This window comes from Macrobrachium nipponense, chromosome 26 (genome assembly GCF_015104395.2).
Source record: "Macrobrachium nipponense isolate FS-2020 chromosome 26, ASM1510439v2, whole genome shotgun sequence".
NCBI classification, from domain to species: Eukaryota; Metazoa; Arthropoda; class Malacostraca; order Decapoda; family Palaemonidae; genus Macrobrachium; species Macrobrachium nipponense.
Window position 1 is genome coordinate 51,847,676 of NC_087215.1, and position 22,500 is coordinate 51,870,175.

Genomic DNA, 22,500 nt, shown 5'->3' on the forward strand with positions numbered 1-22,500 from the left:
TATAGTATTATAATTATAGGATATTATATATTATAATATATATATAATTATATATAATATATATATATATATATATATAATATATATTAGGTGGGTAAGTAGGTAGGATACATATCACATGCATGAGAGAGAGAGAGAGAGAGAGAGAGAGAGAGAGAGAGAGAGAGAGAGCCCTCTCTTCGACATATCACATCAGAAATGGGAGCAGGACCGAGCCTTAACAACTAGGTACACAACTAAATTCAGATAACAAAGCTCTGCCGCCTAGCTCTCCCTCTCTCTCTCTCTCTCTCTCTCTCTCTCTCAAACTTGACAGGCCATAAAAATAGGGCGAGGTAGGGGGAGAGGTGGTCAGGGGTTGAGAAGCGGTTGCAGAGGGTGAGGGGGGGAGGGAGGGAGGGAGGGAGGGCGATTCAATTACTTCTATTGCCTCATACACACGGAGGCGAAGGTACCAATTTGCAATTGTAAAGGCAACAACACAATTTTCGGCTGTCTATGGTCGACAGCAAGATGGAGTTGGCGAACGCTCTCTACATTTCTCTCGACTGGGCCTTCACATACAGCTCAAATTCTGACTAATAGGATGAACTTCATAATGATTGTTTGTTTTCCTATTGTGAATGAGTTTGCCAGCTTTTCATTTTACATTTTCGCTTTCGTGTATTGTATTGGGGTTATCACGTAGTACGTAATCATTTGCCTGGAAAACTGTATTTTGAACATGGTAAACAGTATGAATACAGAAGTTACAGACAACCATGAAAGTGTTTCACTAACCTTGTACTGCAAAATATGTATATATATACATATATATGAAATATCATCCTTCATCTGAATCGTCAATGAACAAACTTCGGGGAAAATTTCTCCAAAATTCGTCTATTTCGTACAGCCATACTTATGGGTCACTAGAAACATTTGCTCAAAAAACACTTGGCGCGCTAACATACCTCAATCTCCAACTCCCTCTCTTTCGACCAAGTTATGAGGACCTTTCCATTTCAATACTAATGCTGACCAGTTAGCCAGCACGTGAGTTGATCTGTTTGTCCTTCTCATACTCAAGACCTCAAATTTAAACGTTCTTCACCAATATACTGTATTTAATCTCTCTCATGACAAAACCAACTCCATACATTGTAGCCCATTTTTTCTAGCTGCGCTTTTTTTTATCATCTTAGTTATATTTTGGCATATCCACTTTTTCATGGCTTATGCCTCTACATGCAGTACGCACAGAATTCCTTATAACTGACACCTTTTTGTCTTCCATTGCCGTACTCTTACTTAAACGTATTGTAGAATTCCTGTTCTAATCTCATCTACACTTATGCGATTTATCTCTCTTCTCCTCTTATTTTCTGGTATATTCACTTATAACTACCGAACCTCAGACTTCTATTCTTTAACCATCGGTTTGAACAAATAATGACCGATATTTGTCTTCCACTTTGCCTAACAACATTTGTCTTGTTGCCAGAACGTTTTATACTTCCAATATAAGCAACATAAACGCCAAAACAACAAAACAGCAATAATGCAACATACTTCAAAGTCCAAGAAAAGGGAGATTTATGAGAAAACGCGTATACGCACTAAAAACATGACAAAAATGAATGGGTAAATGAACACCCTTTAGTACACTGGAGGAATCACTACCTAAAAAAAATTCCTCGTGTATTTTGTTATGTAATAAATTTTCATAAATTACTAAATAAGAAAAACAAGAATTAAATTTTAAAAATGAATATACAAACTTACCTTCAAGGGCTTTTCGTTTTCTGAAAATAAAAAAAAAAAATTATTTTAAGTAACTGTTTAGGGAAAAAACCTCTAGTGACACGAATCTTAAACTATTTTTCGACAAAATTCGGAGCAATGAGCAAATTATCAATGAAAACAATGGGGAAGGTGATTAAAAATCACTTTATCACAGACAAAAGATAATGTTTACTAAGATAGGGCGTACAAAATTTTCTCGTCCGATATTATTCGTACAGACAAAAATTGTATAAAGCGTGAACAAAAATTCATGTAGTTTGATATAATAGGTTCGTGAAAATCAGGAAATATCTTCTTAAAAATTAAAGACTGAATTCTATAAAAGCAGGAATATATCTTTTCACAGACGGATCAAATAAAAAAAAAGTCTGAAAATATTTTTATTAGCAATTAAAAGACCACAATTACAAAACGTAAAAAAAATTATTCTTTCCTAGAAGGAAGACGAATTTATTAAAATCAGAAAATTACTGATAAATAACAGCCCAAATTTAACATAACCAGGAAAGTTTGTTTCCCAAACTTATAGCAACTACAAGACACTAAAAAGGATATTAAAGTGCGGAAAATAAATAATAAAAATGGAGGCTTGAAACTATAGGTCACCGTTCATGCACGAGTGTCGACTGACTGATTGAAAGGCAATAAAGCATTGGGAAAGAACTTGCATTAGTATTAGCATAGATAATTATTTACAGGAAAGGCACTGTTAGTACCCAACGAGCAAGAATTGTTAAGAGTGTCAACAAAAGGAGGAAAGAGTTTGGATATGTCTGGTGAAATACAGTGAGGCCGGAGAGTAATTTGGGTAATTCTAAAATCCACTGAATATCATATCGAATAATGAGAACAGAATTTATATGAATACGAAATCAGAATTAAATGTAAGACCTCACTAAGTTGCTTCATAGAAAGAAGAAAGCTACGACCATACAATTTCAAAAGGGAATCAAAATTAGTAGATGAAAACTTCCCTTTCGAAATTACGTCCTACATCATATTTGTAACTTGAACAGGTTGATGCGAGAAGACTGTGAAAGGTGATCTTGAAAAGTTGGAACCAAAAAGGGTAAGACACACACCAGATGTACTCAACTCTAGAAGAAGAGGGGTTGGCAGCGCAGTAAGAGAACAAAAATTGTACTGGTCAAGTATTACTGAGAAATGACAACGGAAGACGTGAGTGTGAGAGGTACAAGGACATAAAACTTTGTATTGCAGGAAGGCAAAAGAACTTAAGTGACCAGCATATAAGGTTTAGTGGGCTGACCTTGTGCTGGCACTGAGAATGGTTAGAGTAAGACCTAGAATTAATACGGTACCAAGGAATGCAAAAAGAGCACGTATTTAATAAATGAAAGGAAGCATCATTAGAACGAATAAATAAATGAGGTATAGATTAAATAGAATACAATTCATGGTTAATACAGGTCTGAAATTAATCAGAATCCTGATGATAAAAACGAAACAAGGAAAACTTCAACTTGCAGTTCTTTCATGATTTTATAATGAAAGTTATTCTTACTTTTATATATATATATATAGTATATATATATATATATATATATATATATATTATATATATATATATATATATATTAAGATATTTCTACCTACAAAAGATTCATGCATTGTTGAACATAAGGCCTTATTGAAAATTCTTCTCTCTCTCTCTCTCTCTCTCTCTCTCTCTCTCTCTCTGCGACTGTCTCCGGTCTCTTTTTAGCCCAGCCCTTGTCCGCACTGTCATCGTTGGAAAAGACTGTAAACCACAAGGGACGTCACTGCCTGTTGGAAATTGGAAGGGCTTCAAACCACGGTCACCCCGAGGGAACACTCAAAACATCATTCGGCAGCGGCCCATTTAGGACACTGCAATGCCACTCACATTAACGAGGAAAAGAACAAAAGAGAGCTTTGCTCAAACAAAAAAGAGATTAGGTAAAAATGTATACGTATAAAGGTTAACTTCACCGCGTGAGCCACACACATAACGTATGTATGTATGTATATGCATATATATATATATATATATATATATATATATATATATATCTACACACACACACACACACACACACATATATTATATATAATATATATATGTGTGTGTGTGTGTGTGTATATATATATAGTATATATATATATATATAATATCTATATATAATATATATCCATGTATTTTAGGACGCTAAAGAATACAGTACTTACTGTTATTCTTTAGGATATATTTTAGTGATATTATCCTCTACCATGTAAATATACTGCACATTTATAAAGACGATATTGTTGCTGCATATTAAACCGTCCTTTCTATTGTTATTACTTTTAGTTGTTCATGTTAATCTTTTGTAAACGAAGGGTCCATCCTCATTAGCTAAAGGAAACAATTGCAGATAATGATTGATTTAGTTTTTCTTTGTGTAAATATAAGGCAAATCCATAACAGAGCAAGGAGTTACCTATACACAAAGGTTTATCAATATATTTATTACTATCATTAATATTATTCTCTGTTTTCTACAGATATATATATACATATATATATATATATATATATATATATATATATATTATATATATATATATGTATATATATATATATATATATATATATATATATATATACACACACTATACATGCTTATATATGTGAAGTTCATCTAAAGCAATGGATGAGATCCTAACTTCGTATAATTTCCTATTTTGATTCCAAGTCTAATCCTGAAAGTAAGAGAATAAACCGGAACCCTGAATAAACTTCTTCCAAAGGCAAACCTTAATAATAATAATAAGAAGAAGAAAAAAAAAAAAGAATCCTGGAAGTACCTCACTTTCCCGTAGATTAAAGTCACTACTCAGGCCACATCCCTTCCTTTTATATCCAGGATAAAATGACTACGAGTTTCCTAGTAAGTACTTGGAAGTCCTTCGAGTAACGAATGTAGTATTTTCGTCTGACATTTCAACGGCCACTTTACATATAATTCAGGTCTTCCATTCAGTTCCTCCAGAGAAAAGGCCAAAGGATGCTTTGCTTATTCTCAAGTTCAAGAGACAAGGCAAGATTCTCTCTCTCTCTCTCTCTCTCTCACACACACACACACACACACACACACGTTATGCTTTCTCACCTCTCTCTCTCTCTCTCTCTCTCTCTCTCTCTCTCTCTCTCTCTCTCTCTCTCTTCCAGCCTTTCCCTCGAGCTCACACTCCCTCCTCACGAGAAAAAACAAAGACTACTACTTCGTCGACCTGTAAACCTGTTTGCTTGCTTGCCGTTGTTTAAAATAACAATGAACTAAAAAAAATTATTAAATAAAAAGACACTTTCTACATTAAAAACAGGAATTACCTACGCTCTTCCTCACCCTTTTACTCTGTCAACCGTACGACACACCTTTACAATTCCTATTTATATTATTGAAAGGCCCACCAATTCCTCCATCTCTTCTATTTGTGTCACATACTTTTCGGCCACGTGACATTATAAGACTTGAGAGCCTCCGGCTGCTATCAACCTTTTCCCCTTAACCCCCCAAACTCCCAACACCCCCCAAACCAACCCTCTCCCCAACCCCCTTAGAAACCCTGTTCAAAAACAAATGGAAAAAGTTGCGCTCTTACCTTCGCGAGTCCCCCTCCTAAAAATGGCAGCTTTAAGCTAAATGGGACGACTTATGGTGGTAAAAAACACAGAAGCCCCTATAAAGGTTCTAGCACAAAGTATTTTAATGTATTCAGAGGAGCAAATGTTTATGCTGTTGGCTGGACGGGGTAAAATAGAGAAACTGCTACAACTAACGTGTGGTTCGTGAACACTTGGGTTTTCACGCAGACAGTTCACACACAAAGGGAAAAGATTCTAGGATATAAGCAGCATGTGTATTAATGCACGTCTAGGTACACGTCCGCGTGCATACATATAATCCCTTGTTAATTTTTGTTCCATTACTGTTAAAACAATGGTGCATTTATACCGTTTCTCCTCCTCCTTCGTCTTCCTTACAATTTACAACATACGTCACAAGCTCACTTCTAATAACGATACTTGATAAAATTGATTATTAGATATTATTTAACATAACTTTTTGATGCCCTTTATTTTATCGCTTTTCAATGATTTCAGCTATTACGAGATGGCGCTGCAAGCCAGAGAAATTATGTCATTCTAATGGAATTTATATCAGGGATATGAATATCAAAATACTATTGATTACCTGCCAATCAAGTGTCTTTTTTTTTTAAGACAATATTTTCCAGAATTTTATACCTAAAAATCAAAATACGGCATAGTACAAACAAGAAAGCTTGCACCTGGTCTAGAAGTTCGGTTTTAAGAAGGCAAAATGATTTATATCTTCAATTAAAATAAACACTGGTTCTTAGCTAAACAGGAATGGATAAAGATGTGAAACGATAAACTATTAAAATCATGACATAATTGAACTTGAAGAGAAAATCTAAAATTCTGAAAGAAAACTACAATTGATGGGGAAAACAGAAGAGAAAAACATAATTGGGAGATAAAACACAATTCAGTGAGATTTAATATATAAAAAAATAGCATTTTAAATGCTCCAAAATAAATAATCCGCATCATTTCACTAAATTATTCGTCATAATCCCATTATTTCAAGGAAGCGTTTAAGCTCTCTGAAAAATAAATGTGCCTGCTGATACATGACCCATTTCATTATCATCATCATCGTCTCCAACGTCACGTGACACACAGGACGTCAACATATTTATTGCTTTTTATGAAGTTGGTTCTTCAGCCATTCCAAACAAATTCACTACACAGATTAAAAAAAAAAAAAGCTGACTTTAATAACTGCACAGTAGGCGAAACATTAACACAAATAACAATAAAATCGGAATAATTTCATCACAGATAAAAAGAAGGATAGAAGACTATTATAACAACTGGAACACAATTCTAATCAGTATTTCAGGATTTATATTTACATATATATTTATAGTATAGCAAATTTTCCCGACGCACGGAGTTAAATGTAATATCGACATATATCTAAGCTGAAAGTTCTAAACATCCGGTAGAAAACAGAACATTTTTATTTAATTAATCCGTGCATCATAATAGAATATATATATATATATATACATATATATATATATATATATATATATACATACATATATATGCACACACATATATAATATATACATATATATATAATATATATATATATATATATATATATATATACATATATATATATATTCCATTATGATGTACAGATAATTAAATAAAAATGTTCTGTGTTCTACCGGATGTTTATTACTTTTAGCTTAGATTTATGTCGATATTACATACACACACGCACATGCACACACACACACACACACACACACACACACACACACACATATATATATCTATATATATATATATATATATATATATATTATATATATATATATATATAGTGTATATATATATACATATATATATACATATATATTATACTGTATTTGTGTGTATACTTAAACAAGTTATCGCATCAGATTCATGAGCAGTTATAGGTACAGAATAAGAAAGAAAATATATTTTCACATTACGTTCAATAAACAAGCCCTGCAACTCTCAACTCTCTCTCTCTCTCTCTCTCTCTCTCTCTCTCTCTCTCTCTCTCTCTCCCCTATTGTTTTTCCGTAGGTTGCCATGCTCTCCCGGAGCTCATATTGAAAATTCGGAAGAGGGATATTTTAAATTCACAAGTTGTTGTGACACATTCGGGAGTAGTGTCATATCCATTTCCGCGGGGAAGGAAAAGGCAAAAGGGACATCCTATAACGCGATATACGAGAGAGGCGATAAAGTGGATGGCAAACAAGAGGCAGAATGAGATTAATCCGAATCTTTTTGGGTCTTGTGTTCTGACAGCGGTGTATTGCCGTTAAAGCTTACATTAGATCATGTGGAGTTAAAATAAGAAAGAAAGAAAGAAAGAAAAGAAAGACAGAAGGGAGACAGAAAAGATTCTTTCTCATCTTCGAAAATTTTAAGTATATATAACATATTATATATATATATATATATATATATATATATATATATATATATATATAATAAGAGTAAATCATCCATAATCCAATAAAATATCAGAGGCAGATGAATGTAAGGTTAACATTTTATCAACATCACAATGTTAAACACACGAGGTGTAAAAAACAAAGATGAAAAATATATATCACAAATGCAGAAGAGATGAAAATAAAAAACTAACGCCGAGTTAGTAGGATGCGGTAATTTTGGACCATAATGAAGTCCTGAAGTAAAATAAAAAAGACAGGACACAATTATAGGAAACATAATAATTTCTATGTCTGTAGTCTGTATATATATATATATTATATATATATATATATATATATATGATAAAAAACATATATCATAGATATATTATTATATATATATGACAGAGAGAGAGAGAGAGAGAGAGAGAGAGAGAGAGAGAGAAATCCTTTAGTCACCGAGTCGGAATGTGTATGGGTTGATTTTAACGAAGACCAAATAAACTAAATTAATCAGCCAGAGAGAGAGAGAGAGAGGAAGAGAGAGAGAGAGAGAGAGAGAGAGAGAGAATCAGGACGCGAAACCTTGCCAAAAATAGCCACTCAGCTTTGAATAGACTCAGGTCAATATCTCGTCCGGGGGGCAAAAGCATTGCGACCCCTAAAATCCTCTTGTATTTCATTTTGAAAGGTGGAAATGCACTTCACGTCCCCCCCCCCCCCCCGCCCCCCACCCCCCCGCCCCCCCCCCTCCTCCTACTCCATTCTTACAGGGAAAATAAATAAAAAATAACAATGATCAAAATAAAATGAGGAATGACGAAACGGAAATAAAAGGAGCCTTAAAGCCAGAGTTCCTTTAAAATACATTTTCAAGTAATGGTATTCAGAGGTCACTGGATGAAGCCCCGAAGGACTAAGGAGTCAGGGCAAGAAGAAGTTCCGCATAAGTTTACCGGGATTATAAATAGATTTAGCTTGCTGGCAGTTGCTTATTCTTGGGAGAGATTAAAGAAAGAGGCTCTGTCAGTGTTTGTATTTATAGAATAAGAGTTACGTGATTAGCAATACCTCACAGACGTAAAAAAGGTCCGAATTCTTTCATTGAACAGTTGCATCTTGAATTATATGTCAAATACACAGTCTTAATTTTCTAATCCGAAGGCCACGGAAAATGGCTACCCAATGCCCTTGTCTAGGGCAGACGGAAACAAGACAAAAATACATAAGGGAAGGAAAGGAGGAAGCCCCAAGCCCGTGTTAACCATGACAAGCGTTTTTCAAAGGGACCTGTATTTTTCCTCAAAGCTTTTACATAAAATGGAAAGTTTCTGTACAATAGGATATAAAAACAAATAGGCCCCCGAATGCAATTTGGGAGGACGAATGGAACATCAAGATACAATGGAATATGGACGTAATATTACTCATATAGGTGATGTTTTGGAATATTTGATAATTTTAGATTCTTTTTAAAATAACAAACCACTAGTTTTGCTTCAGATGCATTATATATATATATATATATATATACTATATATATATATTATATATATATATATTATATATATATATATAGCTTGATGATGAATAATAGTGCCAAGACTAGGAAGAACATTCTTTAATATCACGAGCTTTTGCCTTTCCTTGGTCATAGTAGCTACTTGGTACGAAAAAAGTTACAAGAAATACTTAAGCATAGTTTTCCTCACGTTAGTTTCAGATTTGTTTTTACTAACCCTTTTACTGTAGGATCACTTTTGAGGGAGAAGCCTGCTCTTCCTGTGGACCTTAATTCGAGTGTCGTTTACTTGTTTACCTGTTCGCAGTGTGGTCTGCGATACGTGGGATCCAGTTCCCGCTGGCTTAGACACAGAATTTTGGAACACAGAGGTCTTTCCGTTAGAACTAGGTTTCCTCTTTCTAAACCACCATTTTCTGCCATAAGGGATCACAGTTTAGCACAGGACCATCCTTTCACTCACCTAGATTTTAGAGTACTGTCTTTTTGCTCAAATAGACTGAACCTTTTAATTTCAGAGTCACTGTTTATTAAGAAAATGAAACTCGCCGGTTTCCGGTATTCAACTAGCTATCATATAGTTTCATAGTAGGTACACAAAGTGGGTCGTTAGCCATTTTATTTTTGAGTGTATTTTGTTTGACCTCATATCATTTTTATTTTTTTTTTTGTTTTTGTATGATTTGCGCTTTGTATTGTTTTTTTTTTTTCATTTTTAATTTTTAGTTTGTATGTGATGTTCGTTTTATTTTATGTTTTTACTGAAGCTTTTAATCAGACAATCCATTTTAATGTAATTTTTAGTGATTTCTCATCCTTGTCATTTTTTCAGCCTGAAGATGAGGTTTTAAACCTCGAAAGCTCGTGATATTAAAGAATGTTCTTCCTAGTCTTGGCACTATTATTCATCATCAAGCTAAGATTTCCAAGTTAGCCGCCCAATTATGAACTATATATATATATATATATATATATATATATATATATATATATATTATTATCTATATATATATATATATATATATATATATATATACTATATATATATATACATATATATATATAAAAGCCACGAACAAATAGTGAAACAACGGAGTGGTTGATGGGCCTTTCGACACCCGGTCCTTTACTGTTGAAAGGCCTAGCAACCACTCCGTTGTTTCACTTTTCCTTCGTAGCATTTGTCGTACTTATACATTCATCACGTTCCATATCTTCGTGAATCAGTTATGCATACGTACATACATACATATGTCAATATTTCAATATATAGCATGTGGCAATATATTCAGCTAAGGCCACAGAATAAATAAAAGGAGTACCAAGCAATTTTGTATTACTTTGAAAATGTGTTGAAATAACACGAAAGCGCTTGGTACTCCTACGTTTACTTTTCCTGTGGGCTTTGCTGTATATATATATAGTATATATATATATATATATATATATATATATATATATATATATATATGTATATATATATGTGTGTGTGTGTGTGTGTGTGTGTGTGAGTGAGAGCGTGTGTATTGTGTATGCGTCTGTAAGCGCAAATACATATATACACCAAATGATACATACGGGGTGATTACATGGAGTAATTCGAGATAAATGACGAGGAATGAGTATATATATATATATATATATATATATATATATATATATATATATATCATATATCTATATATATCTATATATATATATATATCTATATATATATATATATATATATACATAATGCAATTATGCATATGTGTCCGTAAGCGCAAACACATACACGTATTAATAAATACAAGATGATCATATGGAGTAATTCGAAACAAATGACAAGGAATGATAATTAAGTGAAGAAAAACTAAAAATAACAAGTGCTAAGAAATTGTAAGATAAACAAATCTCTTATTGAATCTTACAAAATTCCACAACAGAGGAAAAACTACAATAGGACATTAAAAAGTCCAAACCAACACAAACTGCACGAAACAGGCTTTAAAAACCCAATGAAGTAGAAAAAAAAAAAATCCCAAAATACGAACGCTACGAAATGAAAGCTTTTGAAAAATCCCTGCTTTGAAACTTTCGGACAAAAGGGGTCTTGGGGGCCTATGACCACAATGGGGTTCCAGGAATTCTGTACTTCCAGCCTCACCTGGAGGGACAGGCAAAAGGGTGAAAGATGATGACGGAGGATGGAAGAGAGAAAGAAGAACTAAAATGGGGGTATTAGGCTAAGGCTCTGTGGTGGGGACCCTTCTCAGCAGCGTGGCCTTCTCTCCATAAAAGGGAATATCTTAGTGATTTCTAGTCAAGAAACAATACCCGAGTAGAAATTAAACTATGATCTTATCTCCCCTTCTCAAGTAACGTTAGAAACTATAGTCACGACGTAACAACATCAGTGAAAATAACAATAATAATATCAATATCAATAAAAATAATAATAATAAAAAACTATTATTATTATTATTATTATTATTATTATTATTATTATTATTATTATTATTATTATTATTATTATTATTATTATTATAATTATTATCATTTACATCTTCATGTAACAAAAATTACATATAAAAAGAGTAATTCTGATATAGTTTTCATAAATAAGCAATGATGATCAATAATTACATTTATTACATTCTACCCATAACTATAAGATTGAAAAACACACAGACACACAAATAAACACACACACACGACATACCCACACACACACACACACACACACACACACACACACACACACACACATATATATATATATATATATATATATATAGTATATATATATATATATATATATATATATATATTATATATATATATATATATATATATATATATATATATATATATGCATCTGACGCAAGATGACCGTAACACACATCTTTCAAACTTGTGTTCTGATAGTACCTAATAGCCTAATTGGTTTGAAATATCCGTTGTCAATACCTCCTCTATCTAATATAACGCAGACTAATATTTCATAATTATTAATCATTACAATTAAAATGACTTCACCTGAAGTTTCTTTCAACCAAATTTCTTAATTCAATCAACTTATTAGATTCTATCCATATCATAGCATGAGTCATGCTATGGATATAATAAATAACAAGTTCGCCATGTTACATGATTTTACATCATATCAAAGTCGATTTCATCTAGCAGCTAAGTCATTCCTCTTTGTGACATGTATTTCCGATTGTATTCCTTGTACCTGATGCGTTCAAATTTCATTAATCTGGAAATTTCTTATGAGAACGTTCCTACTTGTCCCGACTGCTTCAGAAACGACATTAAGATTCAGTGGCTTGACCAGTCTGTGAATCTGGTCTAAGAAAAAAATAAGTAGAAAGCAGCTCTAGAAGGTCTTGATTTCAAAACCTGAGTTTTCGTCAGGCCTAACACGTTTTTTGAGTGCTTCATAAAAAGCATTTATAAACAATTTCCGCTAAAATTATCTTGATTAACTTAACTAGTCGAGTTCTTGATTAAAATAGATGCTGACTCGCAGTGTCCTTAAAAATATAGCAGAAAAAAGGCGTAATTTTAGTCCTATTTGATTTAATGGATTTAAAGTTAATACTAGACCAGTAGGTGTATATATATATATATATATATATATATATATATATATATATATATATATATATATATATATATATATATATATATATATATATAGCTGGAAAGGTTCAATATGCGGACGTCTGTTTCATAGTGGCGTAGTTTATTTAATGCGACGTTTCAGGGACCAGCCCCATTTTCAAGCTGAAAATTACAACAATCAAATCAAATTACATAAAATACTCATCTAAAAATACACAATTACAATTTATAAAGCAAATTAAAAGAAACCCAACGAAACTCAAGTACCATTTCCATCAGATTAAGGAAGACGAGAGACTAAAATAACGAAGGCATGTCCGTTGCTTATGCCAAGTACACAGGGGTGAAGGCAGTTTAGTTGTCCAGTATACTGCACTAATACCTCTGATTAAAGATGGCAGTATGATAAGCAAACAGCAGAAAAAAATCACCGAAAAAAATAACAACTCCTAATAACCAAAAATAGTTGCCAATAACGAAGGAATAGTTCGACGCTTAAAAGATAATGACGGGGACGTAACCACCCTAATGCCCGTACAATGACGGAGGGGAACAGCCCGGTGATGACTGGAAATATGAAAAGTCTGGCGAAGGCGTTTGGAGAAAATCCACTCGCTCCTACCATTAATAAGCAAACTTGAGACTTTAATCAGATGAGATTGTCTGGTAATTGGCCTTCGTAACATCTAAACTACGAGAGAAAGTTGCTGATGGGGCTCAAAATTCTCGCTCGCTGTAGTAGCAGCTTTCAGCGGTTGGGGTGGGTGGGTGGGTGGGGGGAGAGAGGGGGAGGGGGTGTGTGGAGAGGGGAGAAGAGGGAAATACAAGGCGCTTAGGAAGGAAGGGAATGGGAAGAGAGGGAAAAAAGGAAGGAAAATTTATTAACATATTTTTCTTCTAATAACGGAAAATTAATGTTCTTTGTCAGTTAAAAGTAGTCACGGAGAGGACACAAGTGTTTCATCGTCTTTTTTGTCTGTAGGTTGTCGAGTAGTTAGAAATGGCAAATTTTTGGTAATGACTGAAGAGCTGTACAAATAACTACTTTGTCACTTATACAAATTTCTAAAACCGCTTAAAAAGTTTAATTATCTTCACATTAATATAAATATATATATATATATATTATATATATATAATATATATATATATATATATATATAATATATACATATATATATATCATATATATATATTACATAGATAGATTAGATAGATAGATAGATAGATAGATAGATATATTATACTGTGACATCTACGTTTTCTATGAGAAACAACAGGAAACTGTCGTTTTCTTTCAGTGCATATCACTAACGACATAAACAAAAATATTTTGCTCTAAATATAAGCTCCAACCAAACCTTAATCTGATCGGCTGTTGTCTGTGAATTCTTGAATAAAAAATATAGTTCCTTCATTATTCCAAATAGCAGGCAAACAAATTGAAGCCAACACATGTCCTGTCATTATGAAATAATGATACTTGACTATCAGTTGCCAAAGGACGAAGTCCAATAATGATAATAATTTACCTATTCGAATTTCTTACAAGATAAAACAGTGAGACTTCGAGAGGGTGATCTGGCTCTCGATACCTCTCACTGTCTCTTGGAATGTAGTAAGGAAAGAGTCATTGAATTTTACTTCTTGAAGAAAAATGTCTCGTTGTTGGCCGCCATTGACGCAGTTATAGCCTCACAATAATAATAATAATAATAATAATAATAATAATAATAATAATAATAATAATAATAATAATAATAATAATAATAATAATAATAATAATAATAATAGTGTAGTGCTTTGTGTATTGTCAACTAGGAAACTTATGACAATACACAAAGCACTACACCCAAGAGCAAATAAGGACAGACTATACATAGTACGAAAGGAAGGAAGGAGAGGAATACTGAGCATAGAGGACTGCGTCAACATCGAGAACAGAGCACTGGGGCAATATCTGAAAAACAGTGAAGACAAGTGGCTCAAGAATGCATGGTAAGAAAAATTGATAAAAGTAGACGAAGACCCAGAAATATACAGAGACAGGATTATGACATAAAGAACAGAGGAATGGCACAATAAACCAATGCACGGACAATACATAAGACAGACTAGAGAACTGGCCAGCGATGAAACATGGCAATGGCTACAGAGGGGAGAGCTCAAGAAGGAAACAGAAGGAATGATAACAGCGGCACAAGATCAGGCCCTAAGAACCAGAAATGTTCAAGGAACGATAGATGGAAATAACATATCGTCCATATACAGGAAGTGCAATATGAAAAACGAGAACATAAACCACATAGCAAGCGAATGTCCGGCACTTGCACACAACCAGTACAAAAAGAGGCATGATTCAGTGGCAAAGGCCCTCCACTGGAGCCTGTGCAAGAAACACCAGCTACCTTGCAGTAATAAGTGGTAAGAGCACCAACCTGAAGGAGTGATAGAAAACGATCAGGCAAAGATCCTCTGGGAATATGGTATCAGAACAGATAAGGTGATACTTGCAAATAGACTAGATGTGACGTTGATTGACAAAATCAAGAAGAAAGTATCACTCATTGATGCCGCAATATACCATGGGACACAAGAGTTGAAGTGAAAGATTGGGAAAAAATGGAAATGTCAAGACCTGAAAAAAGAAATAAGAAGGATATGGGATATACCAGTGGAAATTGTACCCATAATCATAAGAACACTAGGCACGACCCCAAGATCCCTGGAAAAGAATCTGGAAACCCCAAGATCCCTGGAAAAGAATCTGGAAAAACTAGAGGCTGAAGTAGCTCCAGGACTCATGCAGAAGTGTGCGCTCCTAGATACAGCGCGCATACTAAGAAAAGTGATGGACTCCTAAGGAGGCCGGATGTAACCCAGAACCCCTCACTATAAATACCACAGAGTCGAATTGGAAAAAAAAAAATTATCCGAAATCTGTGCTATCACCAACGAATACAACAGTAACAGTAACAAAAATGACGAATATCATATGCATTATTAATAACACTTTTATCATAAATTCCTTTATGTACCATAAATAAGCAAGAAGTGTCAAGAAATAATCGAACGTAATGGTAAAAATCTATTACAGCCCCATGACTTTTACTACTTACACACACACACACACACACATACACACACACACACACACACACACACACACACACACATATATATATATATCTATATATATATATATATATATATATATATATATATATATATATATATATATATATATATATCTTTTCGTATTGTCAAATTCGATCAAGTTATTCAAACCTTAATTGTCAGATCATTAAAATCTTTGCAAACGGAATACCGAAAGAATACAGATACATACGCATCTGGTAAAAGTTGACCGATTTATATATATATGAATATATATATATATAATATATATATATATATATATATATATATATATATGTGTGTGTGTGTGTGTGTGTGTGTGTGTGTGTGTGTGTGTATACATATATATCGGTCAACTTTTACCAGATGTGTTCGTATCTCTATTCTTTCGGTGTTCCACCTGCAAGCATTTTAATGAACTGTGAGTAATTAAAGCTTGAATAACTTGATCGAATTTGACATTACGAAAAGAAGATATTCTTTTTTCCATCCTGTTGACGCACCTGCATGATTGGAGATTTTGTGTGTCGTTGGAAACTAGGTAGTTCTGGAAGTTCTGGAAGTTCACGGAATTAAAAAACTTCTCTGATTACGCCGGAAGAAAAGAAGTTTATTATAATACAAGCTCCCAGAAAAAGAGCGAATATCATCAGAGGTCCGAAGTTTGGCGAAAGGAGGCCATGTGTGTGAATGCGTGAAGACGAAGAGCTCCAATATCCTTAATGAAATCAACCATGATTATGATTTTTCAAAATTTACCATACGCGTCTGTTGTGAGTTTAAAGAATTTGGGGGAAACAATGTACCATAAAGACACTACTTTTGGTCAATGTCAGATACACATCCAAACTCGTAGAGACTTGAGGTTTACCTTATAAAATTTCCAATAGTAAACTGATTGATTATTTTCAACTCTTTCTTAACTCAGTCACAAAAAGCGACACTTTCCGAAACTTAGCAGTCTATGGCAGCAGTTTCACTGGAAAATTAGGCTCAATTACCTGCATTTTAGCTATAACTTGTACTAATAACATCACTGAAGAAGTATTATCTACTGGACTGAATTTCGCATGAAAACAAGTAATAAATGTGTATAGAAAAACGAAACGAGAAAGTTAAAATCTATGTTAGTGTACCCAACCAGAGGGAATAATTCATTATGCTTCGATAATTTTGGCAAAAAATGTCGTTTTATTACTGACTGCGAACCTAAACCTTGCTTCCTAACTTCCAAATAAACATATGTAACTTAAACGTAAATTTTTCGAGTACAGAGAGTTGCGAGTACACCTGTTAAATTATGGTTACAACAACAAAAAACACTTAATTCTTACCAAGCTACAATCATAAATAACAAATATAACTTCCTACATATTGAGAAAACAAATAGTTACTTCCATGTCCAATGTGAAACAACAATGTAAAATCTAGTTTCCTACTTCCAACAATTATTATAAAATTATTTTCTATGCCCAAAATTAAATAATCGCAAAGAAATTCTCTTGCTACTTCAAAGCCGAAGTAAAAACTTATGTTAATTTCCTAATATCTTCAATGGAGCTACAACTTGAAATATCATTGCAACTTCCCGGCTGAAAAATTATTCCAGAAAGCATCCCTTACAACCTCCCAGTTAGAACAATATTAAAAAAAAAAAATAGCTCCTTACAACCTCCCAGCAAGAACAAGTCTCAAAAGTTTAAACTATAACATGCAAGATACAACAGCATCTCTCAGAAAACGTGTACATCCTTCCTGGCTTGAAGAACTTTTTAGCAGCAACTCACTAATTAACGACGTTAAATTGTTGTTTACAAATTATAACAACGGTAACATATTTAATTTCTGTTTTATAATGGAGAAAAGTATCCCCAAAGTTCAAAATATATTATGCCCTGGATCCAGTAATGCATGAAAATTGAAATCATAAAAAAATAACGATGTTTGTACAAATAATAGATAATCCATACTGTATATATATAAGAAAATATTACGCTACAGCATGTAACGGTTTTAAAATATTGTGTTATCAGGTTAAGAGGAACATTAAAAAAAATTGTCCTTTCCAACGTATGATGTATCGGTATGTTAAAATACCTCTCATACGTATTCAAATATTTAACCAATCAAGAAAGCTCTCTAGCCCGTAAAAAAACTATTTTTCTTGTCGCTGTACTATACAGCAACGCTGGAATCATATTAAAATAGGAAGAATACACATTAAAAAAGTGCTCTTTATAAAACAGTAAATCCACTCCTGAAACCAAAGTATTCTTCCTCACTATATCCTTTAACATCAAATGGCTACCTCCCCAGTCTATTCGCAAACGCCTGACAAGTAAAATCATGAGCTCTTTAATACTGCGTGTTAAGCGAAGCCTTTCACGCCACCTAACGGTGTCATTTTACAATCATAAAGCGCGGGATTGGAAGGCAAAAAGACATTCAATTTGTCACCCACTGCGAGGAGTCGGAATGCAATCTGGCACTGACACTAATTGATTGAACTGAGAACCAAGACTAATATTCAATATTCCGGTTCTTGGTTACGCAACCTGACAGGTGTGATGTTGATAAAGCAAAACAAATGTATAGTGGAAGGCAATTCGCTTGGCTACGAGCCCTTACCTCAGAATTTACGGTGAACCGGCTTGATTATTTGCATATGTTAGCAGAAATAAGGGCTGAATTTAGATTATATGTGGATAATACATACATACATACATACATACATACATACACACCACACACACGCGCACACACCCCAAAAACCAAACCCCCCAAACCAAAACAACAACCCCAACCCCACCACCAAAAACCCCCCCCAAAAAAAAAATAAAAATGAAACTAACCCCACCATATATTTTATAAAATTTTTTATTATTTATAAAATTAAAAATTAAATAAATAATTTATATAAAATAAAATATATATATAAGTTAATATATAATATTATAATAATAATATTAATATATTTGTATATATATATATATATTATATTAGCCTATATATGTGTAAATAAATTCTTTTAAAACAGGATACGTCTCAAATATAAAAGGCTCATTAAAACACTCTGGTTTAAAGCTAAGGACTATATTTCCACCCTTATCAAGTACTTGATAAGTGTGGAAGTCAGTCCACCGAAATATAGTCCTTAGCTTTAAACCAGACTGTTTTAATGGGCCTTGTTATACTTGAGACGTATCCTGTTTTAACAGAAGAATTTGTTTACACACACACACATATATATATATATAGTATATATATATATATATATATATATATATATATATACGTGTATATATATATATTATTATTATATATATATATAGTATATATATATATATATATATATATATATATATAATCTAACCTCAGTCCTTATTTCTGCTAACATATACAAATAATGAAGCCGGTTCACCGCAAATTGAAAAATATGAGGGAATTGTTGAACCGCCTCTCTATATGGCAGTGAGGTGCAGATGTTGAAAGCAGACGGAGAAAGAAAGTAGAAGTTGTAGAGATGATTTGTATATTTAGCATTTGTAGTATAAGGAGAAAGAAATATCGAGAAATATGGTAATGCTTAGAAATTAATATTTGTGGAAGGAAGAAGCAAGTTTTTTTTGAGATTTTTCGGTAAAGTGGGATGAATCAAGGATGACAGGTTGCTGGGGGTGGGGGGTGGGGGGGGGGAGAGGAGAAGAAGACCTAGCGTGTGAAAAAAGAAAAAAAAAAAAAATATTATATATATATATATCTATATTATATATGTATAGATGATATATATAATAAGAGGAGAAGGAAGAGAGAGAGAGAGCGAGAGAGAGAGGAGAGAGACGAGAGATGAGAGAGAGAGCGAATACTCGTATTATATTCATATGCTAGGTCTTCCTTTCCACTCCCCCCGCCCCCCCCCCCCCCCCCAGCAACCTGTCATTCTTGATTCATCCCACCTTACCGGAAAAATCTCAAAATAACTTGCTTCTTCCTTCCACAAATATTAATTTCTAAGTATTACCATATTTCTCGCCATTTCTTTCACCTTATACCACAAACGCTACATATACAAATCAACTCTACAACTTCTACTTTCTTTCTCCGTCTGCTTTCAACATCTGCACCTTACTGCCATATAGAGGCGGTTCAACAATTCCCTCATATTTTTCAATCATGGCTCCTACGGACACTCCAAACATCCTCAAAAAATTTTTAGTCATCCTGCTAATCATGTAAACAAAACAATAAAGCCACTGACGAAACAATACCAGCTTTCTTTTTTTAGTCTATACATCTATTCATTATTTTCTTAAGTTCTGTTACACTCTTGTGTTGTTCTATGCTCCGGTCTTTTTATTTATTTATTTATTTTTTATTTACCAGCATTCTATTCTGTAGATGCTCGATTTGTTAGTCAAAAGTCGCTTGGCTTATTTCAAGCTAACATACACAATTCACTAGTCAACGGAACTACGATGAAATCGTCAGATGAGAGCATCCCACTTTAATCTCCGTTATGAGATACAATTCGAAGAATTTAAGAAAGAACAGTATTTATTTTCATTTTCTTAAAGAGACAATAAGAACAATAGGGCAACAGTTGCCAGTGAGTAAATATAACACCTTTGGAGGGGATGGTATGGGGCGGTTGGTAAACCAACCTCCCAACGTCTCTTGGAAGGAACTATCTCTATTTGGATGGGAAGGCTTCATCACGAACATTCCTTTTAACCCTAAACTCTAACACGCACATACAAAAACCTCACCGCTATACCAAGCCCATGCACTCGCAGAATACCAATGCATTTCTTTCTGAAAGTCAACCAGGGTGGGATAGGGATCACTCATTATACATTAATTTTGCTTCCTAACCTAACCAAACTGTACATAAGAAACTTACCAAGCAATGGGCTTCGCACCAAGAGCCAATCAACTGGTCGGAGGTTTGTTCCCGGACCTACACTGATAGTCGGTGACCTATGAACTCCTGTCTCTCCCCCATTACTAGTATTTGCTCTTTTTACGACTCTGTCAAAACAGGATTGTTTAGCTAATATGCAAAAGCCTACTTGTTTTTTCCTCCCTCCATTCCATTATGCCATAAGTTTCCATTGACTATGCTTTTTAATCTCACTCTTCATTATTTTCAGTTTAATCAGTCATGAAATCTTTAAGATGTTATTTCTTGCATTCAAACAATCCTAAAGAAAAAAAATAGTGAAAGAGAAAAAATAAATCGCCAGTTTTTATCAACTGTAAAGCTGACAAATTCTTTTTGTATCCTTTCCCCACACCACCCAAACCCTTACCGGCCTCCTCCCTCCCCACACATGCAGGATACAATCGTTCTCTTTCTGATTTCCTTTCCTTTCTTGGCCCTCTCTGTCGCGTCATAGTGCTTTCATTCCATTTCATTTCTTTCCTTGATGTTATTCTTATCTACATTCAATATTGCACCCTATTTTCTCTTGGTCCGTTTTTTCTTCCATACTAACACAAGGGCACTCATCCGTATGGAGCTTTGCTAAGGGAATTCATGGCCTTTCAACCTTAGCATAACCGATATCTAAGGAAGTCAGAAAATTTATATCAGAAATCCAAAATCACAGCTTCCAACTCCAGCCTCCCAGTTTGGGGAGGAAAAGAAAATAAAAAGAAAAAACAATTCTACAGGGAAAGTGAGTAAAGAGAGAACAATACTGACTTTCTTTTTTGGAAAAGTCGCTGTCGGAACAAAAAGCCATGAGTTACCAGTAGGGAAAATAACACCTTTGTACAGCGGGCCAAAGGAGGGGACGCTGTGGGGCGGTTTAAACAAACCTTCCCGACTCCCTTTGAAGAAAGGATTTCCATTTAGATACCAAGGTTTAATCACGACCTTCTTCCCAACACCGCCCCCCCGCCCCCACTACACACACATAGCCCCTCCCTCTACACCATAACAAACACCTCCCACACCCGCCCCAACCCCCAAAACACCTCCACCCCACTGCAACATCCAAATCGTTCCCTCCTCGTCCTCATTCACTTCCTCATTCACCCACTCTCACAGGTTTTTAAAACGTCACTTTGCTTTCAGTCTATTTATTCACCTGATATTATTTCCCACTTTATACGGCATTATTCTCATCTTCTATCTCTTTCTTATTGAGTAAAGAGTGGGTTAGTACCCGTTAGCTTACTAAAATCCTGTATGTACAACCACAACAAGAACAAACTCAACAACAACAACAACAACAACAACAACAACAACAATAATAATAATAATAATAATAATAATAATAATAATAATAGCAAAAGGTATATTTAACACGATTCATCAGAGGAATCCCTCTTTTGAGAAATATTTCACGCTAACAAACTCGGCATCATAAACAAGTGAAAACACACACGAAACCTCCTAAACA

General features: G+C 33.9%; 1 protein-coding gene across 1 annotated transcript in view; it reads right to left on the bottom strand.

Annotated features, from left to right (window-relative positions):
• LOC135200276 (nephrin-like) overlaps positions 1-22,500 on the bottom strand; it is an 833,838-nt gene that overhangs the window by 627,619 nt on the left and 183,719 nt on the right. Inside the window, 1 exon segment of the mRNA XM_064228764.1 lies at positions 1,765-1,784. The gene's annotated coding sequence lies outside the window, so the exon portion shown is untranslated.